The sequence below is a fragment of the Capra hircus genome, unplaced genomic scaffold (genome assembly GCF_001704415.2).
Source record: "Capra hircus breed San Clemente unplaced genomic scaffold, ASM170441v1, whole genome shotgun sequence".
Taxonomy (NCBI): Eukaryota; Metazoa; Chordata; class Mammalia; order Artiodactyla; family Bovidae; genus Capra; species Capra hircus.
In genome coordinates this window covers 1-14,510 of record NW_017211608.1, presented here as the reverse complement: position 1 = coordinate 14,510, position 14,510 = coordinate 1, and the positions used below count along the sequence as shown (strand labels likewise).

The 14,510-nt window shown below is 48.4% G+C and overlaps 1 pseudogene; it reads left to right on the top strand.

Moving 5' to 3' along the window:
- Window positions 1-9,635: 9,635 nt before the first annotated feature.
- LOC108635175 lies at window positions 9,636-11,868 on the top strand (annotated as a pseudogene).
- The last annotated feature ends 2,642 nt before the right edge of the window (window positions 11,869-14,510 follow it).

The window sequence follows — 14,510 nt, the reverse complement described above, 5'->3', positions numbered from 1 at the left end:
CAGTTTTGGGGTGTTAGTTCTACAAGTTCTTGTAGGTCTTCATAAAACCGTTCAGCTTCAGCTTCTTCAGCATTACTGGTTGGGGCATAGACTTGGATTATTGTGATATTGAATGGCTTGCCTTAGAGACGAACAGAGATCATTCTGTCGTTTTTGAGATTGCATCCAAGTACTTCATTTCGGATTTTTTTGTTGACCATGATGGCTTACTCCATTTCTTTTGAGGGATTCCTGCCTGCAAGAGTAGATATAATGGTCATCTGGGTTAAATTCACCCATTCCAGTCCATTTTTAGTTCACTGATTCCTAGAATGTCGACTTTCACTCTTGCCATCTCCTGCTTGACCACTTCCAATTTGCCTGGATTCATGGACGTGACATTCCAGGTTCCTATGCAATATTGCTCTTTACAGCATCGGACCTTGCTTCTATCACCAGTCGCATCCATGCTGGGTATTGTTTTTGCTTTGACTCCATCCCTTCGTTCTTTCTAGAGTTATTTCTCCACTGACCTCCAGTAGCATATTGGGCACCTACTGACCTGGGGAGTACCTCTTTCAGTATCCCTACCATTTTGCCTTTTCATACTGTTCATGGGGTTCTCAAGGCAAGAATACTGAAGTGGTTTGCCATTCTGTTCTCCAGTGGACCACATTCTGTCCGACCTCTCCACCATGACCCGCCCGCCTTGAGTTGCCCCGCAGGCCATGGCTTGGTTTCATTGAGTTTGAAAAGGCTGTGGTCCTAGTGTGATTAAAATGACTCATTTTCTGTGAGTGTGGTTTTAGTGTGTCTGCCCTCTGATGCCTTCTTGCAAAACCTACCATCTTACTTGGGTTTCTCTTATGTTGGATATGAGGTATCTCTTCATGGCTGTTCCCACAAAGCACAACTGTTGCCCCTTACTTTGCATGAGGGGTATCACCTCCCACTGCCCTTCCTGACTTTCTACATGGGATGGCTCCACTATCCTCTTCCAAACCAGATGTTGTTACGTAGGATCAGAAGATAGGCTGGACCATTGTACTCCCAACACTGAAATTTCAGGAAGCAATCTTTTCATTTTTTCAAATTATTTTAATGGGAAGACATTAAATTTACATATTGGGTTAGTTTTTTGCCTTACATCAACAAGAGTACGTCACCAGTACACATGTGTTCCTGCATCCAGAACCTTCCTCCCACCTCACTCCCCAGACTATTGCTCTTTGTTGTCCCAGAGCACTGGTTTTGGGTGCCCTGCCTCATGCACTGAACTTGCACCAGTCATCTGTTTATGGTTAGTAATGTACATGTTTCAGTGCTATTCGCTCAAATCATCCCACCATTGCCCTCTCCACAGTCTGTTCTTTCCATCTCTGTCTCTTTTGCTGCCCTGCATGTTGGATCATCATGACCATCTCTCCAAATTTCATACATATGCATTCCTACACAGGACCTGTATTTCTCTTTTTGACTTTACTTCATTCTGTAGAGGAGGCTCCTGTTTCACCCACCTCTCTAGAATTGACTCAAATGCATTCCTTTCCACAGCTGAGTAATAGTCCACCATCTATATATACCACCGCTTTCTTATCCATTCCCCTGCAGTGGATATCTAGATTGCTTCCATGCCCTAGCTATAGTAAATAGTCGTGTGCTGGGAGCCAGCACGGGAGATCCCACCCATGACAAGGTCATGTGGACATGAACTGTTAAGCAAGGTTTCAGGACTCGAGGGTCTCCCTAGACCTGCTCGAGCATCTACCCCAAAACCAGAATCTGTCTTTCTTACTATTTTGTGCCTTTCACCAACTCTCCTGACGTACAGGAGGCTATCCACACCCACCTTTCTCTGGAGTAAATCAGCTTACGGCTCTAGCTAATAAGTCTCCTGGACATGAGCAGAATATTTCAAATCAACCCCCCACTGTTAGCATTCTAGCTTGCTTGACAGGTTTATCCAGACTCTTGCAGCTACGCATATGATTGTTCACAGCCTCCCAAGTGTGAGAAGCATGGGAAGCCTAAAACATAGAGCCTTTCAAAGAATTAAAAGTTATCAGAGTAGTGCTGGCGTAGGATTTCGTTATTGAGCCAAAGCTTGTTGCTAAGTTCCCATATCTCTTATCCATTGGACACCTGAGAGTGCATTAGTTAACATAGTTGTAATGTAAGAAGAACAAGTGTAGCCTTGAAATTCACCACATCAGACCTTTGAGCTGATTGGTCCTTTCTTTCTTTCTTGTAACTCACTGCACCTTTCCTCCATGAGAAATGTAACTTGTTTAATACTTTCTGAGGTTGACATAGATTAGAAATATAAAGAAAACACATTTCAAAGGAAAATACGTTTTCTGGTTAAAGAGCCTTTATCTAAAGAGGGTCATAAAATGTTCACAGGCCTCCAAGGCCTGAAGATAATGTACACAATATTGTTTATCGGAGAGGTATGCAGAAAAAAAAAATCGTGATTTTGATAAAGACAAACAGATGAAAAGTTTGGGCTGCCTCTGTATGACTTTGCATCTTTCATTTCCCTCTTTGTACAACTTATGGTATGAAAGTCCCTTTTGAAAGCAAAATAATGGGCCTTGCTCACCAAAGAAGCTTGGTCACCCCGAATTTTAATTTTTTCTCTTTCTTTCTTTCTCTCTCCCTCTTCCTCCCTCTCTTTTTCAGGCTGTTGCCTCGGAACACAGAAGCTCCCTCTTTCCTGGCCAAGGAATAACAGCCTCTTTCTCTCCTCTATTTTCTTATCTAAAACATTCTTTCCTTATCGCTCTCTAAATCATTCACCATTTCTCCTGAGGGTTTGCCTGGATCCTGCATGAGCTGGACTCCGGCAATCGTGGGATGAATAGTGGCGTACATGTGTCTCTTTCAATTTTGCTTTCCTTGGGGTGTATGCTTGGGTGATTGCTGGTCATAAGACAGTTCCGTTTCCAGGTTTTTAAGAAATCATATGGTTTATTGTGGCTATACCAGTTTTATTCCTAGCAACAGTGTAAGTTGGTTACCTTTTCACTCCCTCTCCAGTGCTTCTTGTTTGAGACTTTGAGTGATGGTCCTTGGGACCAGTGTGAGATGACATTACATTGTCGTATTGACTGTCATCACTCTGATAATGAGTGATGTGGAGCATGTGTCCTGTGTTCATTGGCCATTTGTATATGTTCTCTAGAGAAATGTCTATTTAGTTCTTTTGCCCACTTTTTGGTCGGGTTGTTTATTTTTCTGGCATTGAGTTGCATGAGCTGCTTGTATACGTGGGAGATTAACTCTTGGGCAGTTGTTTGATTTGTTTAATTTGCTCCAGTTCTGAAAGCTGTCTTTTCACCTTGCGTATCCTTTCCTTCACTGTGCAGAAGCTTAGAAATTTAAATTGGTCACTGTTGTTTCCTTCTGTGTTTATTTCCATTACTCTGGGAGGTGGGTCATAGAGGAGAAGGTCTTACAGTGATTTCTGTCAGAGAGTGTTCTGCCTATGTTTTTCTCTAAGAACATTATAGTTTCTGGTCTTCCACTTAGGTCTTTAATCCATTTTGCATTTGTTTGTGTGTGTTCCAGCAGCAAACATTTCATTTTTTTAATGTGGTTGACCTGTTTTCCCAGACCCGCTTGTTCAAGAGGTTGTCTTTGCTCCATTGCATATTGATGCCTCCTCTGTCAAAGACAAGGAGGCCATGGGTGTGTGGCTTCGTCTCTGGACTCCCTGTTTTGTTCCATGGATCTGTATATCCATCTTTGGTCCAGGACCTTATAATCTTGATGATTAGTTTTGTAGTATAGTCTGAAGTCAGGAAGTCAGATTCCTCCATTTCCATTGTTTCTCAAGAGTGATTTCCTCATTGGAGGTGTTTTGTGTTTCCACACAAATTGTGAAATTATTTGTTCCAGGTCAGTGAAAAACACCGTTGGTGATTTGATAGGGATTTCACAGTTGAATATGAGAATATCAATGTGAATGAACGTAGTGATAGATTGCCTCGAGGTGCACACTCATGGTCACTATATTGATTCTTCTGATCCAAGACCATGGTACACTTCATCTCTTTGTGTGATCTTTGATTTCTTTCACCGTGGTTTTATGGTTTTCTGTACCAGGTCCTTACTTTCTTTAAGTGAACACATTCCTAAATATTTGATTCTCTTCCCTGGATGGTGAATGAGATACTTTCCTCAGGTTCTTTTTCTTGCTTTTCATGGCTAGTGTATCATAATAAAAGGGATTCCTGAGTATTCATTTTGTATCCTGCAGCTATACTCTATTCATTGATTAGCTCAAGTAATTTTCTGCTGACATCCTTATTGTTCGCTTTGTAGAGGGTCATGTCATCTTCTAACAGCATTTTTTTTTCTTTCAATCTGTATTCTTTTATTTCTGTTTTCCCTGATTGCTATGTCTAGGACTAACTTAAAAACTAACTCCAATGTGTTTTTCACCTCAGAAGAGCTTACTGATGAATTACGGAGCACTGAGGAATCTCAGTTCCACCAGATTCCCTCAATAAAATCATGAAGATCTTCAGGAGTTAGGAGTAAATTTTTTGGTGGTGGGGAAGCAGAATCTGTTAAGTATTTGGAAATCTATATCATCATCCAATTAGTCTGGAATATTTGTAGTTTTCCTTTGTTTCCGAAGCTTCTAGAGCCCTAAGAGTAATGCGGGGCTTTCTAACTGAAACCAAGAAACTCAATAAGAGCTTATCAAACTCTTCACAGTGCACATTAGAAAAATTGTGTTAGTGTGCTGTTAAAAGTTGTGAGCTCTATAGCCAAATTAAAGAATGGCAAAGGCACCTTCAAGATGATTGTTCTGAAGATCCTGCTAAAACAGGTGAGGCTACAGCGCAAGGGAACAGGGGAGGCGTGGGAGACCGCTGAATGAAGTGTGGTCCGAGGCAGAGGCAGGCTCCAAAGGCACAGTTGAGAAGAGTCCCTTAGGGCCACAGCTGTGATTGTCACAGCCATGACTTTGGGTGTCTCCCTCAGGCCTGCATCTGAGGAGGATCAGCACCTGAGGCCTCTGGGTCAGGAATGATGAGAGACAGTACACCAGAGCAGCCACCAGAGACAGTTATTGTTGTAAATGTGGATGATCCCAGGAAACAGCTGAGCGAGCGGGAGTCCAAGACTCATGCACGTCAGTCAGAGCCCCTGTAGTTGCTCTCACTAGAGCAATGCCAAGGCACGAGGTGGTCCACCAGCAAAGAGGAACTGGAAGGGGCTGCTCTTCTCATCTGCTCTGAGTGCCAGACAAATTCAGACACATGCCTGCCATCTGCTGTGAAGACAGGGAGCAGGTCAGAGACCTAGGGCTTTCTTGCTGAAGACACATACACACACATATACTTGCACATATACACATGCGCACCACCCCCTTGCTTGAAGATGCAGTGTGCCACAGGGACTGCAAATGGTGACATGATAAGCAGTGACATTACACTACCCAGCACACACAAGCCAGGAGGAGGATAGTAGCGGTCAGAAACAACCCCTGCTTGGGGGATGCAGACCACCTCAGATGCAGAACACCACAAGGAACCCAGAGCCACGAGTGTGTCTGATGGTATGGCAGGGCCTGAGGTCATGAGTGGTGGCTGGGCAAGTGGAAGTACCAAGCATCCTTGGAAATTCCTATTCCAGTGTGCTTCTTCCACTCAAGACTAGGGCTGTTGCTGTTGGCTCTTCTGGGCCAGCATGTGGCCTGCATGGCTCCTTGACCTCAAGCAGATTATGAACCACGCTCAAGGTTCTGTCATGATCAGCAACCAAGATAAAGAGTTTCTTAACTACAAGATCGACTTGAAGGTCAGTGTGAGAGAATGAGGGCATGTGGGTGTGGGACTTGGTGGGGAGTTGGGGGATCATGTTTTCTATGTTCATGTGATGTGAGAATGTGCAGAGGTTTTGTGGAAATTGTTAATGCCTGCCTGGGAGGCAAGCTGAGGCACCTAGAAGCTTGCACCTTTACCCTCATCCCTGTCCTAGAAGGTGCAGGTGCGGAGCCATCCAAGATCCAACGGCAAGGTGATATTTTCCTTTGGGGACAACTCCTACTTCTGGAACATGGTGATCATTAAGAAGTATTACCTTGACATCACTGGTAAGACATGGCTTCAGGGAGGTGTAGGTGTGCAAGGGGATGGATGATCCACCTGCGGAATCCACCCCTGTGTTCCCTGTCTTTCTGCAGGGTATAGGGCACGTTATTCCACTCCACTCCACTGGTTCTTGGACTTTGAATGAGGAGCACCCAGCTGCAGGCTGTTTATCAGGAGTCTTAAATTTCTCAATGGGTTGTCAGGCCACAACTGCCCAGAATCGAACAGGATTGCTGAGGTGGGGTTGCTTTGGGCCTGCATAGAGTTGATGACTGATGTTGGAGTTATTGGATGCTCTCGAGAGTGTTTGGGCCTGGTCAGCCCTGGGCTGACCTTGCTTGTGTTGCCAGCAGATCATTGGTCAAGACATGTGGGACGATCCTGTGACGTATTACCCGAGGAAGGAAGGTTCTGCCGTGAGCGGTAACTGACAGAGATACATGTGGGGAGGGTGTCTGGAGGTGGGCCCTGAAGGGACAGCCGTGTCGTGGCCAGGACACTGTCCTTTCCCAAATGGGGATGCTCAGGCTCATGCAAGCTGGCTGCAGAGCCAGACTTTGGGTCCTGCATGTAGCACATGACCTGCTGAGACTGGGGGCTTTGGAACTCGGTGTGTCTGTGTGAAGCAAGTCTTCCTCAGTGTGATAGTCCTAGGTGATACTGAGAGTCTGAATGTTCTTTCCCAAGAATGCTTTTTATATTATCTAAATGCTCTCCCTGGGACGATTATATTTTTCCAATGATAGAAGACTATTATTGTTCCCTCTTAGTCATCTTTTTGGCAGTAGTGCCTTTCTTCTTGCTTTTGTAGAACAACGTCTCAATGTCTTTCTACCTTCTGCAGTCATTTTGAAGTTTAGGGTCCAAACCCATCAGCAAAATTCCAAGGACCATGTCCAGCCAATGGACACACACTGTGTTGTAAACAATCTTCATCTAAAGGAAGAATTTTTTTTTAATTTTAATATTTTTTATTTATTTTACTTTACAATATGGTATTGGTTTTGCCAAACATAAACACGAATCCTCACAGCACTGGATCACACACAGGCCCATCAAAGTCCCTGGGGCTCTTGGAGGCTCGGGCATCTCTTTGGCCTTTTCCTGCTAAAGGCAGATAGTACGTGGAAGCACAGGTAGACAGGTGCACATTGAAAGCTACACAGATGGAAAGAACAGGGGTCCCCACGCAGAATGTTGTGGGCCCTAAGGGGTGGAAGGCTAGCAAAAGGGACACGAATTTGACCAGGAATGACCTAGATAGGTGCACACCAAGAAGACAGTTGTCCAAGTCAGCTGAGCCCAGATGTCCTTGTTTTCTGGTCCCCTGAAGGACTGCACAGACAGTGGATTGGAATAGCCTGACTGATACTGGGAAGCTGTCCAAGGTGATGGGAGAATGCAGAATGCAGATGCCTGTCATTCAGCTGTCCAGGGCGAGCGTTTCCAACCTGCCCCATTCTCTGCAGATCGGTCCCTGTCAGGAGCAAACGCCAAAATTTTGTAGCCTTTGAGGCTAAATCAGAGTTAGAAGTGCAGTCTGACACGATTGATGAGCATGTGAAAGAAAATAACCAGGACAAAGAAACTCGGGTGGTTACCAAAACTCATGTTCCTGGAGAAGAAAGCTTGTACTTCTGTATATCTGCAAGTTTCCTGTCGGGGATATTAGTGTGGACACACGCATGTGTGTGCATATGTGAGCCAAAATCGCCTGACAGTACGCTTGTGAATATGAAGTGTCGGAACTGACCGAGCCAGGTGATGGAAGTCGGATAGCGAAAAAATGAAAGCCCTAGGGAAAGGTACATACTCAGGCCATGAGAAGCACTGGAGCCGGGGTACCAATGCCTGTTATCTCACTGAGTGAGCAGTTTCTAAGTGGAATCACAGTGGTGCACCCAGGAAGCCTGGCAGAAAGGAGAGGCAGGAAGAAATTGACTGGGGGCCACCCGTGAGAGTGCAGAGGATCCAAGACGCAGAAGAGGCTACTTTCCTAGACACAGAAGCCACAGTGGGTGACCCCACAGCCCCTTGGGCATGCAGCTACAAAGGCCTTTCCATCCTTCTCAAATACTGGGCATTCTTTGCCTGACTGTACCATGAGCATGAGCAACACTTGCCATTTATGTGAGGTTTCAGAAATGGACAAGGACGGCAGCATAGGCACTTGCTACCTGCATAGTCTTCCAGTCTGAAACATCACTCTTTGTACTCTTTGCAGAAAGCATATGTAGGAGGTCAGGAGTATAGGATGGATGGCTTAGATTGTTCCTGTTGCTGCTCCCAGCCCCACAGGATTGGGTAACTTGGCAGGCTGGTACGTGTTCTCAGATGGAGAACAGAACCACTTGAAAGGGCCTCGATAGGGTAAATGGGCAGACGTACATGTCTCCTGCACCAGTGAGTCATGGAGCTTAAAGGAATTGTCCTTAGCGACTCACTGGCAGGAATTTGAACAAGATTCAGGGAGCTTCCTCATTCTAGCAGAGCATGCCCCATTTTTCCCTCTGTGAAAAATGTGGCCAAGCCACCTCAGGCCTGTGCAGGTTCATGTCTGCCCAGTGAGGGAGGGAGGGTTACCTGACCCCCTCTGCGATTCAGCAATGACTGCCCACTGTTGGCTTTCAAGATTGAGAAAGCACTCTCGAAACCTGTGGACTAAAAATATCTGATCTCCCGTTGGTGCAACTCACTCAGGAGGAGAAGGGCTTGCCTTCACTCCAAGGATAAGCTTCTCCTATAAGCGCTGGTGTCCATAGAGTGGCAAACAGCAACAGCACCACTTAAAGAGAAGGAGGCACACAGACACCAGCCCTGGTACACACAAGGAAGGATTGCTCCAAACAGTGCTATGCCAAAGCAGAGACAAAGAGACAGAGAGCTCTATGCCCTAAGGTCCTGGTGTCCCTGAACAAGAGATCAACGTGGCAAACGGTGGGGTTTTTCCCTCCTCCCCTAGCATCCGGCCAGCAACAGTCTATCTGTCCTATAGAGAAAACTGTTCAGCCACTTGGCACCCCTGTGTATCCTTTGGATACTCAGGGAGAGGTCCCAGTTATTGAAGGTCCTGTGGGACACAGGAGTGTGCTGTTTGGATTGTGGATCAGGAATCCGTGGTTGGAATTTCCAGAACCAGACCAATGACAGCGCCTGAGGTAGCGGCAGATGCAAAACCTGGTAGCTCTCTGGAGCAGAGTCTGGCCACGCAGTGGAGCAGATCCCAGGAACCACAGAAGATGCCTTCCGGTCTAGGGGCGTGTCCATCGTGTGCTGTCCACCACCCTCTCGGCCATTGATCTAGATCTGGGTCAGCTGCCTGTGTGTGGCTCACAGCCTAGAGCCCCGCCTGTATGGCTGATGGCCCAGGGCCCGTTCATCCTGTCCTGGACTGCCACCATCCATTTCTATAGTTCAGCCCACCCCTCACACACACGAGCCATAGCCTCTGAACCATGCCCCACACTCCCCACAGCAAAAACGCTAGTGGGCCCCACAGGATTACTGCACCCTGGGCCGCCATTGCTCACCACTTGCTGTGATGCTATTATGTCCTGTCCCTTAGCATCTGACCCAGGCTGGGGTCATGGCCAGAGCGAAAGGGAGCATGAGAGGCGGTCAGAGGAATGCGGAAGCGTCCTGAACCCCAGACCTCCTTAGTTGTGAGCCTCAGTGCTCAGGGGAAAAGGGCCCTGTGGCCTGTCCTGGTGATGCTGTGCATGGCTGGGACGTTGCAGCCACCAGTGGTCACACCAGGTGAAGATGCCACCCTCTTCAGAGTGGAGGCAGGAGAGGACGGTGAGGCCCAGGTGGACGGAGTCGTGGCAGGGATCAGATGGGGTTTCCAGCTGCTTGCAGAGGACATCTTTGAGGATGTGGAGGTTGTGCCGGATGAGTAACAGCAACAGGGGTCCTCCCTGGAGCTGCAGGAGAAGACGGTGGAGGAGCAGTGCCAGGAAAGGCCTGGAGGCCCGAGTGAGCTTCCGGCACTAGATGTGCTGCAGGCACTGGCGACCCTGCAAGGGGATCTGAGCTCTGAGCCTGAGAAAACCTGCAGGGCCTACGTTTGGTTCACGTGCAAGAGCCATGAGAGGAGGAAGCGTGACTTGGCTCTGAAGAGTGCCATCATCCAGGGCATCCCTGGCTTCTGGGCCAACGTGGTATGCTTTCTGCTACTCCCTGTGGTCCACTGCTCAGGAGGAGGGGGAGGTGCAGAGGCTTGAGCAGGAGGAGGGGTGGAGGCAAGGGCGCAAGATGGGTGCTGATGGACCCTGAAGGAAGTGTGGTACTGGGCAGTTGGCAGGCTCCAAAGGCACAGCTGAGTAGGGTCTGGGCAGGGCCACACCTGTACGTGTCGCAGCCATGACTTTGTGTGTCTACTTCAGGCCTGATCTGAGGAGGAACAGCCTCTAAGTCAGAAAGGACAGAGACAGTACACCAGGGCAGCCTTTGCTGACAGTTATTGTTGTAAAGGTGAATGATTCCAAAGATAACTGAGATATGGGAGTCGCACACACACACACGCGCACACACACTCACACACATACACATACACAAACCCACACAACATATGTAGACATACACTAGCCAACACCAACCCCTTTGCTTTCAGAGATGGTTTGTAATGACTGTAAGTCCTACCATGTAAGCAGTGACATGCCACTACCCAGCATACACAGGACTGGGAAATAATAGCTATCAGAAACAGCCCCTGTCTGAGGAATGCAGACCATCTCAGATGCAGACCACCACCAGGAACACAGAGCCATGAGCTTGTCTGATGGTATGGCAGGGCCTGAGCTCATCAGTAGTGGCTGGGTAAGCAGAAGTGCCCAGCATCCTTGAAGATGCCTGTTCCCGTGTCCTTCTTCCACCCCAGAGTAGGGCTGATGCTCCTGGCTCTTCTTGGCCCAGCATGTGGCACAAATGGCTCCTTGACCTCAGGAAGATTATGAACCACCCTCAAGCTTCTGTCATGATCAGCGACCAAGATAAAGACTTTCTCAGCTACATGATCGACTTGAATGTCAGGGAGGGAGACTGAGGTCAGGTGGGTATGGGACTTAGTGGGGTGTTGGATGATCATGTTATCCATGCTCCTATACTGTGAGAGTTTGGAGAGGCTTCGTGGAAGCTGTTAATGCCTGCCTGGGAGGCAAGCTGAGGACCCTAGAAGCTTGCACCTTTTCCCTCCTCCCTATCCTAGCAGGTACAGGTGCGAGCCATCCACGGTCATGCAGCAAGCTGATCTTTTCCTTTCGGGACCACCCCTATTTCTTGAAAAGAGTGATCACTAAGGAGTATTACCTTGACATCACCTGGTAAAATATGAGTCCGGGAATGATGATTGTGGGTGTGCAGGGGTGTGGATGATCCACCTATGGGATCCACACCCATCTCCTCTCTTCCTGCAGGGTATAGGGGACAACATTCCACTCCAGTCCATTGGTTCTGGGACTTTGAACAGGGAGCACCAGCTGCAGGCTGGACACCTGGAGCCTTAACTTTCTCAACTGATTGTCAGGCCGTAACTGCCCAGAATCAGACAGGATTGCTGAGGTGGTATTGATTTTGGTCCTGCATACAGTTGGTTGTCATTATTGGAGTTCTTGGCTGCTCGTGTGAGGGTTCGGATTCTGGTCAGCCCAGGGCTGAGCTTGCTCAGCAGCAAAGTGTTGCCAGCAGATTATCAGCAAAGACGAGTGGGATGATCCCCTGAAGGACTATCCCAGGAGAGAAGATACTTCTATGACAGAAACACATGTGGTAAAGGGCTCTGGAGGTAGGCCATGAACGGACAGCCCTGTACTAGCTGGGACACTGTCCTTTCCCAAATGGGGACACTCAGTCTCACGGAAGCTGGCTGCAGAATCTGAATTTGGGCCATGCATGTAGCAAGTGGTCTGCTGAGACTGGGGGCTTGGGGATTCAGTGTGTCCATGAGTGAAGCAAGTCCCCTCAAATCAGTTGTGGTTTCAGAGTGAGAGTCCTAGGTGATACTACTAGAGGCAGGGTGAATTAAGTTTCTTTGTCAGAATCATCCTTCCATGGGTCCTGCCATCCCCTGGCCTCCTGTTGCTCACTGAGTTTGAGATTGCCTGGGCCTTACTCTCCCACCCTTACCCTGGGAAGGCCTATCATTGCAAGGGCGTCCTCTCTGGGGTCCCAGTGCACCTGTGTGCTGACTTTGGGATCTTCTGTGAATGTCCACATCCACCACGCGGTGGCTCAGCACCACCACACATGCTGCATTGGAAGTGGCTTCAGTCTACCTTGGGAAAATATGGAAGAGCTCGGGGAGGAGGTAGACAGGAATCACAAGGACAGGACGTGGTGCCTACTGACTCCATCTCCGACATTGCAGCGACCACACACCCTTAGACTGGGGACGCCTCGTGCTTCCTCTTATGGTTGCTGCTCTCCTGTCGCCTTCATATCTACATCTTCCTTGGGCCAGACACATACACACACACACACACACACACACACACAGCCGACACAAACACATGCGTGTATACAAATACATGCTCAGCATGGGGGCACAAACACAAACAGGGAAGACAGGCTCCTGAAACACCTTTGTTTCCTGTTCGGGTTTGTGTCCCCATGCTGAGCATGTGTGTGTATACATGCATGTGCTTGCATCGGACGTGTTTGTGTGTGTGTGTGTGTGCGTGTGTGTGTGTGTCCAGACTACGGCAGACGTAGAGATGAAGAGCAAATACAAAAACACGCTCACCATTTCTACCTTGCTATTGTGTTTGTTTGGACCGGGAAGAGGGGTTACATGCTCTGAGGATTCACCAAGGACAAATCAGATGGAGTGGGTCTTTGAAACCACTGGCTGTAGAGCCCTCAGTCTGTGGGCACATAGGCCGTTCTGTGGAAATGTGGACGTGGCTACGGCAGGACTGGGGTGGTGAGGAGGCTAAGGTCCTGCAGAGAAGGGCAGACCCAAAGGAGAATGAGGCACAGATTGTCTGCTGCACTGGAGTCTTGTTCCACACATGGGAGGAGCACCAGGAACATCCTGGGCCTGTGCTGCCCAGGATCAGCCCATCAGCCAGCACACTCTTTTCATGAGGGTGGCAACACTCACATTATGTGACGCCCAACACAAGATGAGCTAAGGTAGGCTGTCCGTGAAAAACCACAGGCATCCTTGGAGAGACAGCGTGTGAATGTGGCATGGCTTCAGGCACTTCCAGCCTCCCTGGCAGTGCAGGTAGGCAAAGAAAGTGCAGGGGTGGGTGTCCATATATGTCTCTCTGCCAGGATGTGCCTATGAGGGCGGGAAGAGGGAGGAAGCAAGAATGGTGGGCTTACTGCATGTCCCAAGGGATCTCTGGAGAGTGGGAGACAGGGAAGCCCCTGGGGTCAATTTGAACCCTGCTGGTTTTCAGGGTCATGGTCCAGGCAATAGCAGTCCTGCCAAAGATAACCAACCCATGGCTCGTGCTGAAAGTCCTGACGTGAATTCCTTCTTTCCTCTGGGGTCATGTCCCTGGCTATGGGTCTAGACGGGCAAAGGAGCATGGCTGCACCTGAGGGAGGATTCTGGCAGTCTTGCTGGAGCAGATTCTCTGATTTTGTCATAGCGGATCTGCCCCAGATGACACTCAGATGGACCCTGCCTTCCCAGTGACTGTTCCAGATGGCTTCATTGGCACTTCAGCTGTGTGGGCAAGCAGGTATAGCCGATTGTATGAAGACCTACCTGGCCCCAATGAGAGCAACTGGAAGAGAGTCTTGGCATTTAGTAAGTCAGTGAAGCATGGGTGGTTCAAACACTCTTGGTGCTCTCACAGAGTTAGAAGTGCAACCTGACATGATTGATGAGCAAGCGAAAAAAAATAGCCAGGACAAAGAAAGTCAGATGCTTACCAAAAGTCATGTTCCTGGAGAAGAAAGCTTGTACTTCTGCATATGTGCAAATTTCCTCTCACGGAGTGAGCAAATTCTGAGTGGAATCACAGTGGTACAGCAAGGATACCTGGCAGAAAGGAGAGGTCGGAAGAAAGTGCCTGGGGGCGACCAGTGAGAGTGCAGAAGGTCTGAGACACAGAACAGGCTGCAATCCCAGACACAGAAGCCATGGTGGGTGACCCCACAGCCCCTTATACTCCCGGATACAAGGGCCTTTCCATCCTTCCCAAGTGCCAGGCATACTTTCCTGACCTTACCATGAGCATGAGCAACCCTTGCCTTTTTTGCGTGGTTTCAGTGATGGACCAGAACTGCAGCATAAGCACCTGCTACCTGCAGTCTTCCAGGTTGAATCATCACTCTTTGTACACTTTGCAGAACACATATATTGGGTATCAGGACTATAGGACGGATGGCTTAGCTTGATCCTTTGCTGCTCCCAGCCCACAGGCTTGGGTGACCGGGCAGGCTTGAATGTGTTCTCACATGGAGAACAGA